The following is a 10353-nucleotide window of genomic DNA, read 5'->3' as shown; positions in this document are numbered from 1 at the left end:
GATGAAGGCAAATGATGGTTATGAAAGGTTGTGGAATAGCCTAGTCATGCGGAACGTGATAGGTTATGGCCTTGTCATGGCTTGAGCACATTGGTGCTGTTATAAATTTGGTAAACTCCAGCATCGACCTAGATCGAGTGTCGTCCGTGTCATACTTCTTACCGTGCTACCATAGTTTCCTAGATAATCGGTTTGTATAGTCAGTTGTAGACTTATTATCAATTACACACCATTAGAGGGACCGGTATGAAGGTATCCATGGACCTAGACTAAACCCAGTCATCCGGTCAGGGGGCATGGGTGTTTCCAGTCTGGGACCGGTAGGGAGGACACTCACGTGAGCGCGCGATATAAATATTGTGATCCCATGCTAGTCGAGGTTGGAGCCTCCCCGTTTAATGTTTTTACCTTGGCAGCGTAGTTCGGGTGAGATCGGGCTTCGCGGAGGTAAAGTGGGTGAGTGTTGATTCTAAAACACCGTATGCGGGATTAGTCATGTTGACTATTAAAAACCGTGGACTATGGGCAAAGAGTACACCCTCTGCAGAGTCAAAACTATTCGAGTAGCCGTGTCCCCGGTAAAGGACGTTGTTTGACGAGTCAAGTTTCGGTCATAGAGTCGGTCTTTGGAGTATAAGTGATATTAATAACAATGGTGTGGTGAATCATATATGATTATTATTATTATTCTGGATGATCATATATGATTATTATTCTGGACTAGCCCCTATGATTTTATTGTTGGATATCCTTGGGATGGTTTTACCTCCTCGGTATTCAATATTTATTATTTATTATAAGCCCTTTATGTGGTGTTCCTGAGACGCCCGACTGTGGCATTGCTTTGTTATTTATTATAAGCCCTTTATGGGGTGTCGCTGAGATGCTCGACTGTGGCATTGCTTTGTTATTTATTATAAGCCCTTTATGTCGTGTCGCAGAGACGCCCGATTGTGGCATGGCTTTGTTATTTATTATAAGCCCTTTATGTGGTGTCGCTGAGGCGCCCGACTGTGGCATTGCTTTGTTATTTATTATAAGCCCTTAATGTGGTGTGGCTGAGATGCCCGACTGTGGCATTGTTTTGTTATTTATTATGAGCCCTTTATGTGGTGTCGCTGGGACGCCCGACTGCGGCATGTTATGTTATTTAATTTTTGCCCTGTATGTGGTGTTGTTCAGACGCCCGACAGTGGTATTTATTTTTCTGCATGGATATCTTGGGAGGATTACCGCGTGATTTATCCACTAACCTATTTACTTTCAATACGTATATCTTTGCATATAACTTGACTATAACCATGCATAGTAAAATGAACTCCATGCATCTCAACTTTTGTGCAAACTGTTTGCGAGTACTTTCCGGAGTACTCACTGGTTTGTTGTTGTGGCCAGATATGGATGAAGGAGATCTTATAGATGAATATTACGATAGTGAGTCCGACATCTAGAGGAGTCCCAGTCAGTCTTGCGATCCTGGAGTCCGTCGTTGTATTATTCTATCGCTTCCACCACCCTGAATGAATCGTCGAGCTTCACTCTGAGGCTTAGTGCATAGTAGTACTTGTCATGTCACATTACTCTGATGTGATGTGCCCCTTTTATTATTGCGAGCAGTAGAGTCACCCCCAGACCACTGTAACATTTCCATCTTCTATGAGACATGGTTATGTTGTAATAGTTTTGTGGAGCAACCCTTGCTCTACCTGTATAATATTAAGTACTACTGGTTTTTCTGCATCAAGTTGAGTCTTTTAGCGGGAAATATTTTCTTCACTAAGGACGCCCATGACTGATTTCCAATGAATTTGTTTATTTGGATAATGTTCATGAAAAACTTGGTATCAGAGCCAGGCTGACTGTAGGAAACCCCTAGGCACGATCGCTAACCGGATTAACCGCCGTTGGTTTTTTGTCTGTTTAGTAATTTTTTGTTAGTCAACATATATTTATGTTTTGACTATATGAATTTTTTTGTTTTGTAGATGGCTGGAAACGGTTGCCCATCGCAGGTGTTCGCCAACGAGCCATCGAGATTTTCGCGAACGCTTTCAGCCCTCGTGAAGATCGCCATTGGACCGACGACGCGCACTGAGTACACGTTCTACCACCACAAGATCAGCGACTCCTTGACTATGCATCAAGCGTCGGTGCATTTTATTGGTGGTCATTCAGAGTTTCGTCACCTTTGCTATGTTGGGAGAGCCATGCCTACGGAGAGGCAGGCTATTCATATGGCAGCCAGGAAGGCAATTGCTCGCCTCAGCGACACTATTCCAGTGATGAAGACTCACCCGTATTATTATCTGCCATGCCACGTGCCGTACACCAGCCACTATGCCTTTGCATGCCCCAGAGGAGAGGAAGATGATGCTCTCGGGATGCTCGTGCAGTATGTCCGAGCCTTGGAGTCGGCCTTTGATGGCTTAGTGGATGACTTGGTGGCTGCTCGCATGGAGCACCTTACTTGTCCTCACCAGAGGACTGCGCACCTTCGTCCAACACCGCCTCATTCAGGCCCGTCTTCTTCTGCCTCATGCACTCCGCCAACACAACATCATCGTCAGCTGCCTACCACTGAGGAGTTCAATCATGCCCTTGCTCCTCCACCCATTAGAGCTTCCCTGGTTGACAGTCAGGCACGCGCCTCGCTTCCTCGCGCCGTCCGCTTAGAGCCAATAGAGGAGGAAGTGAACTTCCCAGCTCCTCATCTGGGACTTTCACTGGGCCAGTCAATCCAGGTTCCTTCCGACTCCACCTAGATATGGTGCAGCAGATCGCTAGACCGCTTGTATGATATGTATGATATGTATGATGATGTGCTCCTAGACCGAAAAGAAGTAGTAGTGTTGCGTCATGTAGGACAGGAGAAGTGCACTAGCTTAAATAACAAGTCAGGCATACTAGAGTATGACCTGAGTGGTATGTATAATTATGATCGATGTAAGATGTACTCCGGTCCTTCTCCGAGCATGACGAATATTTCATGAAAAATCCGTGCAGTGTTTCTAGGAAAATATTTCTGAGTTTTTATTCGAGCTTCGTTTTATTCTTGGTTCTTGCAACATTAACCCAGCTTTGAGAAAATGAGCCGACCGTGGACACGCTCCATGCCAAGGGACATTGGTGAAAACCAATTCCCTGAGACAGGGAAAAGTTTCACTCAAGGTCAAACCAGTCAGCATGAAAGCAGCCCAGCATTGTCAGAAGTCTGTTGTTTATATGAACAGAGCCAACAGCAGCATCATGAAATGATGAATCAACTGATGAATACGGGAAATCGGCGTGGTCCACACCCACAACACTCTCGACTGGCTGAATTACAAAAGACACGTCCGCCAACATTTTCACACACCGACAAGCCAATGGAAGCCGATAACTATTTACATGACATTGAAAGAAAACTGAGGATTGCACAATGCTCAGACCGTGAGAAAGTACTTTATGCTCCCCACTATGTGACTAGAGCTGCAGCATCGTGGTGGGAAAATATCCTCCGCGTACATCCAGATGAGAATAGCATCACGTGGGCTGAATTCAAGGAAAGTTTTCATGGGGCGCACATACCCAATAGCGTCATGAAAATAAAGAAGAGAGAATTTGAAGACCTGAATCAAAGGAGTTCTAGTGTGATGGAGTACCTGGACCAGTATAATCAACTGTCTCGCTACACTAGTGAAGATTACAAGACATAGGAAAGGAGAATGCAGAAATTCCTGGATGGACTTGCTCCAGCATTAAAATGCCAACTGGTCCGTCACACCTTTCTAGATTTTAAGACACTGGTAGACAAAGCCAACATGCTAGAAGAAGAACGTCCCAGCCTGGATGATATTCGCAAACGCAGTCGCAATAATTCTGCCCCAGTATGCAACACCATGCACGAGATAGAGGATTCAAAGATGCAAGCTCCACGTACCCCAGCACCCACCCCTAAGTCCAACAAAAACTCTTATGTGAGGAACAAATACTTCATTCCCCGTGCCAGCATCACTTGCTTCGCATGTGGAGAAACAGGGCACTACGCTAGTCAATGCCCAAGGGCTGGAAATGGTGCAGCCAAGACCAACACTTCCAACTTTGACTCGGCACCAAAGTGCAACAATTTCAACCCCAGTACCAATCACAGGAAGGGTCACGTGAATTTTGTCGCCAAGGAAGATGCCATGAACGCACCTGAAATCGTACTCGGTAAGTTTCCTGTCAACAAAATTCCCGCACTGGTTTTGTTTGGTTCTAGAGCTTCCCATTCGTTCATTTCGACAAGATTTGCTTCAAAACACGACTTTTCAACCCTCCCCTTGGAAAATTCGATGACTATCAAGTCCCGGGAGTACAACAGACCACACAAGAGTATTGCAAGAAGGTTTCTATTGAAATCAAGATTCCGGTATTTTGGGCAAACCTTATCGTTATCGACAGCAACTCAGTGGATGTTATTTTGGGAATGGACTGGCTAAACACCAACAAGGGATTTATTGACTGCTTTAACCGGAAAGTCACGCTCACCCATCACCACGGTAAAAGAGTATCTGTCACAGCCCTACGCAGGGAAAAGTCGAGCAAAGCAAGATTAGACCAAACAGAGGCGAGTGAATTAAAAGACGTTCTAGTAGTGTGTGAGTTTCCAGATGTATTTCGAGATGAGCTACCAGGTATGCCATTAGACAGAGAGATAGAATTTGTCATTGAACTTGCATCCGGTACAACCCCAATATATAAGAAGTCGTACAACATGGCCCCAACTGAGTTAGTCGAGCTCAAGAAACAGATCAAGGAACTATTGGACAAAGGGTATATTAGACCGAGCTCTTCACCATGGGGATCACCGGTACTATTTGCTAAGAAGAGAGATGGGACACTAAGGCTACGCATTGATTATCGAGCACTCAAAATGAACACTATTAAGAACAAATATCCACTGCCCCGGATAAATGATATGTTTGATCAACTGGCTCACGCAAAATTATTTTCAAAGATTGATTTGAGGTCAGGATATCACTAGCTCAATATCTGTCGTGAAGACATTCCAAAGACTGCCTTTACCTCAAGATATGGACTATATCAGTTAGAGTGACGCCTTTCGGTCTAACCAACGCACCAGCTTACTTCGTGCATTTTATGTACAAGGTATTCATGAAGTATATGGAAAAGTTCATTGTAGTCTTGATCGACGACATTCTTGTCTACTCCAAAAATCCTGAAGAACATGCTGAACACCTAAGGATTGTATTGGGAGAACTTCGTAAACATTAGCTATATGCAAAATTTAGCAGATGTGAGTTTTGGTTCAAACAAGTTGGATTTTTGGGACATGTCATGACATAAGAAGGCATAGCCGTAGACCCAAAAAAGGTCAAAGCCGTAAGTGAATGGCCATAGCCTGCTAATTTGACACACATCCAAAGTTTCCTCGGGTTAGCAATATATTACCGGAGGTCATCGAAAAAATTTCAACTATTGCACGACCCATGACACAGTTGCTCAACAAGGAGAAAAAGTTTGAATGGACTGAAGCATGTGAGAAAAGTTCCAAGAAGTGAAGAAGAGATTAACTACATCCCCCACTGCTAATTGTGCTAGACTTAAAAAAGGACTTTGAAATATACTATGATGCTTCCAAAAAAGGCCTTGGATGCGTCCTCATGCAAGAGAGAAAAGTCATGTCTTATTCCTCACAACAACTCCGACGTCACGAAGAGAACTACCCCACTCACGATATGGAATTGTCCGCAGTGATTCATGCTCTCAAGGAATGGAGGTACTTTCTTCTTGGAAATCGCTACGAAATATACACAGATCATAAGAGCCTCAAATATATTTTCACACAGCCAAATCTCAATCTCCGATCGCGACAATGGTTGGAATCAATTAGTATTACAACGTGGGCATTCATAACCACCCGAGTAAGGCTAACGTGGTAGCCGATGCTCTCAGCCGGAACCCCGCCCGAGGCAAGAAACCCGCACCTAAGATGAGGCATGAGCTTGCAAAGGAGTTTGTTCTGCTAAACCTACTTCTCGTCCCAGAAGGTATAGTGGCACAACTTGAGTTACAACCCACCTTGGATGGGGATATGAAGGAAGCTCACAAAGGCCAACCCAGCATTCAGGGCATAAAGAAAAAGATAAATTTCGGGAAGGCCCCCCAATTTATTATTGATGAGCAAGGGACTGTGTGGTACAGAGACCGACTATGTGTACCAGACCAAGAAAGCCTCAAAACTCAGATTAGGGAGGAGGCTCACAACGTACCCTATTCTATTCACCACGGAGGCACGATAATGTTCAAGGACCTCCAGACCAAATATTGGTGGCACAGAATGGAGAGGGATATTACCTCTTTCGTCGCTCGTTGTGACTCGTGCCTTGATTCGTTGGGCTACTACAACCTATGAAGGTACCTGAATGGAAGTGGGATGATGTAGGAATGGATTTTACTGTCGGACTGCCCCGGTCTCGACACGGGCATGATGCTATATGGGTGATTAGTGACCGACTCAGAAAAGTGACTCATTTCATACCAGTCAAGAATACACATTCCACCCAAAGTCTAGCAAAGCTATACCTCGCCCGTATTGTGTGTTTACACGGAGTACCCAAGACTATTGTATCAGACAGAGGCTCCCAATTTATCTCAAGATTTTGGGAATATCTACAACAAGCTTTGGGAACATAGTTAGTATTCAGCACAGCTTAACACCGTCAGATGGGAGGACAGACTGAGCATGTAAACCAGATCCTTGAAGACATGCTCAGGGCTTGTGTACTCACATATGGTAACAGTTGGGAAGACAGTTTACCTTACGCCCAGTTTTCTTACAACAACAGTTCTCAAGCAAGCTTGGAGATGTCGCCTTTCGAAGCGTTGTATGGAAGACGATGTCGTACCCCTCTCAATTGGTCAGAAACCGGAGATAGCCACATATTTCGACCACAATTCCTCCAAGAGGTAGAGGACAAGGTGAAAATGATCTGTGAGAAACTCAAAACAGCGCAAAGCCATCAGAAAAGCTACTACGACCAGAAGCACAGGGATGTTGGTTTCAACCCCGACGATTATGTGTATCTTAAAGTATCCCCCATGAGAGGTCTACAAAGATTCAAGGTCAAAGGCAAACTTGCACCTCATTTCATCGAACCATTCCGCATAAGTGCTTGTAGGGGACAAGTTGCCTACCAACTAGATCTACCAGCAGAGCTGTCAGATGTACATGATGTGTTCCACATTTCTCAGCTAAGAAAGTGTGTGAGGAACCCCGAGCAACAAGTAGCTAATGACAACATAGAAGTACAACCAGACCTATCTTATCAGGAACATCCCGGGAATTTTTTAGAGGAATCTAAAAGGAGGACTTGACAGAAGGTCACCGAGCTATTCAGAGTACATTGGAGCAACCACTTAGAGGGTGAGGCCACATGGGAAAGAGAGGATTACTTACGGAAAGAGCAACCACAACTTCTTGAGGATTGGCTTAAATCTCGGGGACGAGATTTTTCTAAAGGTGGTAGGTGTTGTAACACCCAAGATTTTCCAACTTTTTATTCCTTTGATTTCATTGGATTTTGAATTTTTGACTTGACAAGAACTTTGATGTTTTCTTGCTTTTCTTCATGAGAGAAGACTTCTAAGCTTCTTCTTCTTCCAACCAATTCAGAAATATCTTTTGGCCTTTCCAATATATGAAATGGTTAATAGAATATTTCTCAAAATTGGATTCCTTCTATTCTTGATTTGAATATTTTCCATGAGCCAATTATTTAATTATTCAAAAAGAGTAAACAATCATTCTGTTTTTGAATGTTTTCACTCCTCTCCAAACCCTAATTTTTTTTGAAAGATTTCCAATGATTTAGAAGGGTTGGATCACCCCCAATTAATTTTATTCTTTAAATGGGATTTTCTGTAATCAGATTGAACTGCAAAACTTTTCCAAATGAACCCCCTCTTTCATTTGGAATCTTGACCCCAAAAATTGGCAGTTTGTAGTCCTTGTTATCCTCAAGCTATTTCAGCAAAAACTTTGGGATCTCAAGTTTGAAAAATTCAAATTTGGTTTGACCAAAGTTTGACCCCACAAACTCAGTTTTGATTCAAATCTGCCTTAAACTTCTCCAAAAATTCTGAAAGTATTTGTAGCACCTTTGCTTCCAATGAGAGAGCTTCCCTCCAAATTTCAGCCTCAAATTCATTTCCTAGATATGGTTTTTCTCCAGTCGATCTCCTCTGCTACATTGGACTAAAGATGTCTGAATTAATTTCAGTCCTACCTTCACATAGGTGCTACACTCGCCCCCAGCGCCCATCTCGCCACTAACGACGCCCTCATCGTCGATCATCTGCTCCTTCTTATCCTCTCCATCGACCGCGAGCTTGGCCCCTTCCTCCTCGTCGGTGGCAAGCCGTCAGAGCCTGCCCAGGCGCTGGCAGCGGCTCTGCTTTGGCAGCAGAGTAATTCTACTGCACTACCGCAATGCACGACACCTTCCATCACTGTGGCAGCCTCCTCGCAACCACCTGCTCTCGTTCAGCCCCGCAAAGCTCGACGCCAGGCCCGTGCAACCCCAGAGCACCATTCCTGTCACCACAGAGTTCCTTGTTGACCGCATCGTCGCCACGTTCTTCTCGTGCATGACCAAGCCTCCTTGGGTCAATAATGAGTTCCTCTTAGTGATTAGGTTCGTCCAGTACCACCTAATTGCCTGCTTCGCCCGAATTCCTCGCCGGAGTAATGGCCGAAGCCCCTTCCGCGGCGCCTATTTACAGAGCCCTTCCCCGGCGCTTCAGAGCTCACCCACCTCTCTCCCACACTCGATCTTCCCCTCTAGGAAGCAGCCAATCCAGGAAAAGGCCCTCGAGGAACCTTCTTCCCCAGCTCCGGCCGCCGAGATCCGCTTCGCGATCCGGCCGCTCCCGTGCTGTGTAAGTCAAGGTAGGATCACCTGAGATCTTCGGTCGCATCCAGGAGTTCCTCCCCTACTTAACCCGTGCTCGATTTCATCGCAGAGGCCCTCGGTTGTCGATTCCGTCATGTCACCGGAGTTGTTGCCGCCGGAGATCTGTTGCCACCGTCGTGAGCCATCCCCCACCATCCAATCCACCTCCATCCGTTAGGCGAGTCGACGGTGAGTGCACCCGCACCCCTAGCTCGCTCTCTCCTCCCTCCTATCGTCGCTGACGATCACCGGCAGTCTCTCGCGCCGGTGAGGAGTTCAAACCCGACAGGTGGTCCTCCCCTGTTAGTCTCTCTCCCCCTCTCCGAAACGTTTTCGTCAAAGCCGTATTCGACCGAAGACGTTTTACTTTCTGGGAAACGTACCCCCTCGGGCGCTTTGGAATCTTTCCATTCTAGCCCCTGTTTCCTTTGAAACTAATTACAAAACAGTCCCTTGTTTTGTTTTGGATATACTTTTATTCGATAAATCCTTTTGTAGTGATTCTTTTTGCAAAATGATCCTAATAAGGTCTAGTTTATTTTAAGATTTTCTAAAAATATTTCTAAACCAGTAGTTAGCAGTGTAGCTTATGTCGGTGTTTGTGTTATACCGTAGATTCCGACACCAAGATACCCGACGTCAACTGCACCGAGCTCGATCCCGACAACGTGGAACCAGGTAAGCATGTTTGTTACTTTTGATGTGTTGTTTGCTATCATGCTTATATTTATTTTTCCAACACCTTGCATATTTCATACTTATTATACATACTCAACCGAGATATAATATGATGAAGGCAAGTGGTGGTTATGAAAGGTTGTGGAATAGCCTAGTTACGCGGAACATGATAGGTTATGGCTTTGTCATGGCTTGAGCACATTGGTGCTGGTATATATTTGGTAAACTCCAGTATCGACCTAGATCGAGTCTTGTCCGTGTCATACTTCTTACCGTGCTACCACAGTTCCCTAGGTAATGGGTTCGGTATGAAGGTATCCATGGCCTTGGACTAAATCCAGTCATCCCGTCAGTGGGCATGGGTGTTTCCGGTCTAGGACCGGAAGGGAGGGCACTCTCGTGAGAGTGCGATATAAATATTGTGATCCCATGCTAGTCGAGGTCGGAGCCCCCCATCTTATGGTTTTACCTTGGCAGTGTAGTCCGGGTGAGACCGGGCTTTGTGGAGGTAAAGTGGGTGTGTGTTGATTCCGAGTTTCCACTTCTAAAACACCGTATGCGGGATTAGTCATGTTGACTATTGAAAACCATGGACTATGGGTAAAGAATACACCCTCTGCAGAGTCAAAACTATTCAAGTAGCCGTGTCCCCGGTCAAGGATGTTGTTTGACGAGTCAAGTGTTGGTCCTAGAGTCGGTCTTTGGAGTATAAGTGATATTAATAACCATGGTGTGGTGG

This window comes from Hordeum vulgare, chromosome 3H (genome assembly GCF_904849725.1).
Source record: "Hordeum vulgare subsp. vulgare chromosome 3H, MorexV3_pseudomolecules_assembly, whole genome shotgun sequence".
Lineage (NCBI taxonomy): Eukaryota > Viridiplantae > Streptophyta > Magnoliopsida > Poales > Poaceae > Hordeum > Hordeum vulgare.
Note: the sequence above shows the minus strand (reverse complement) of the source record.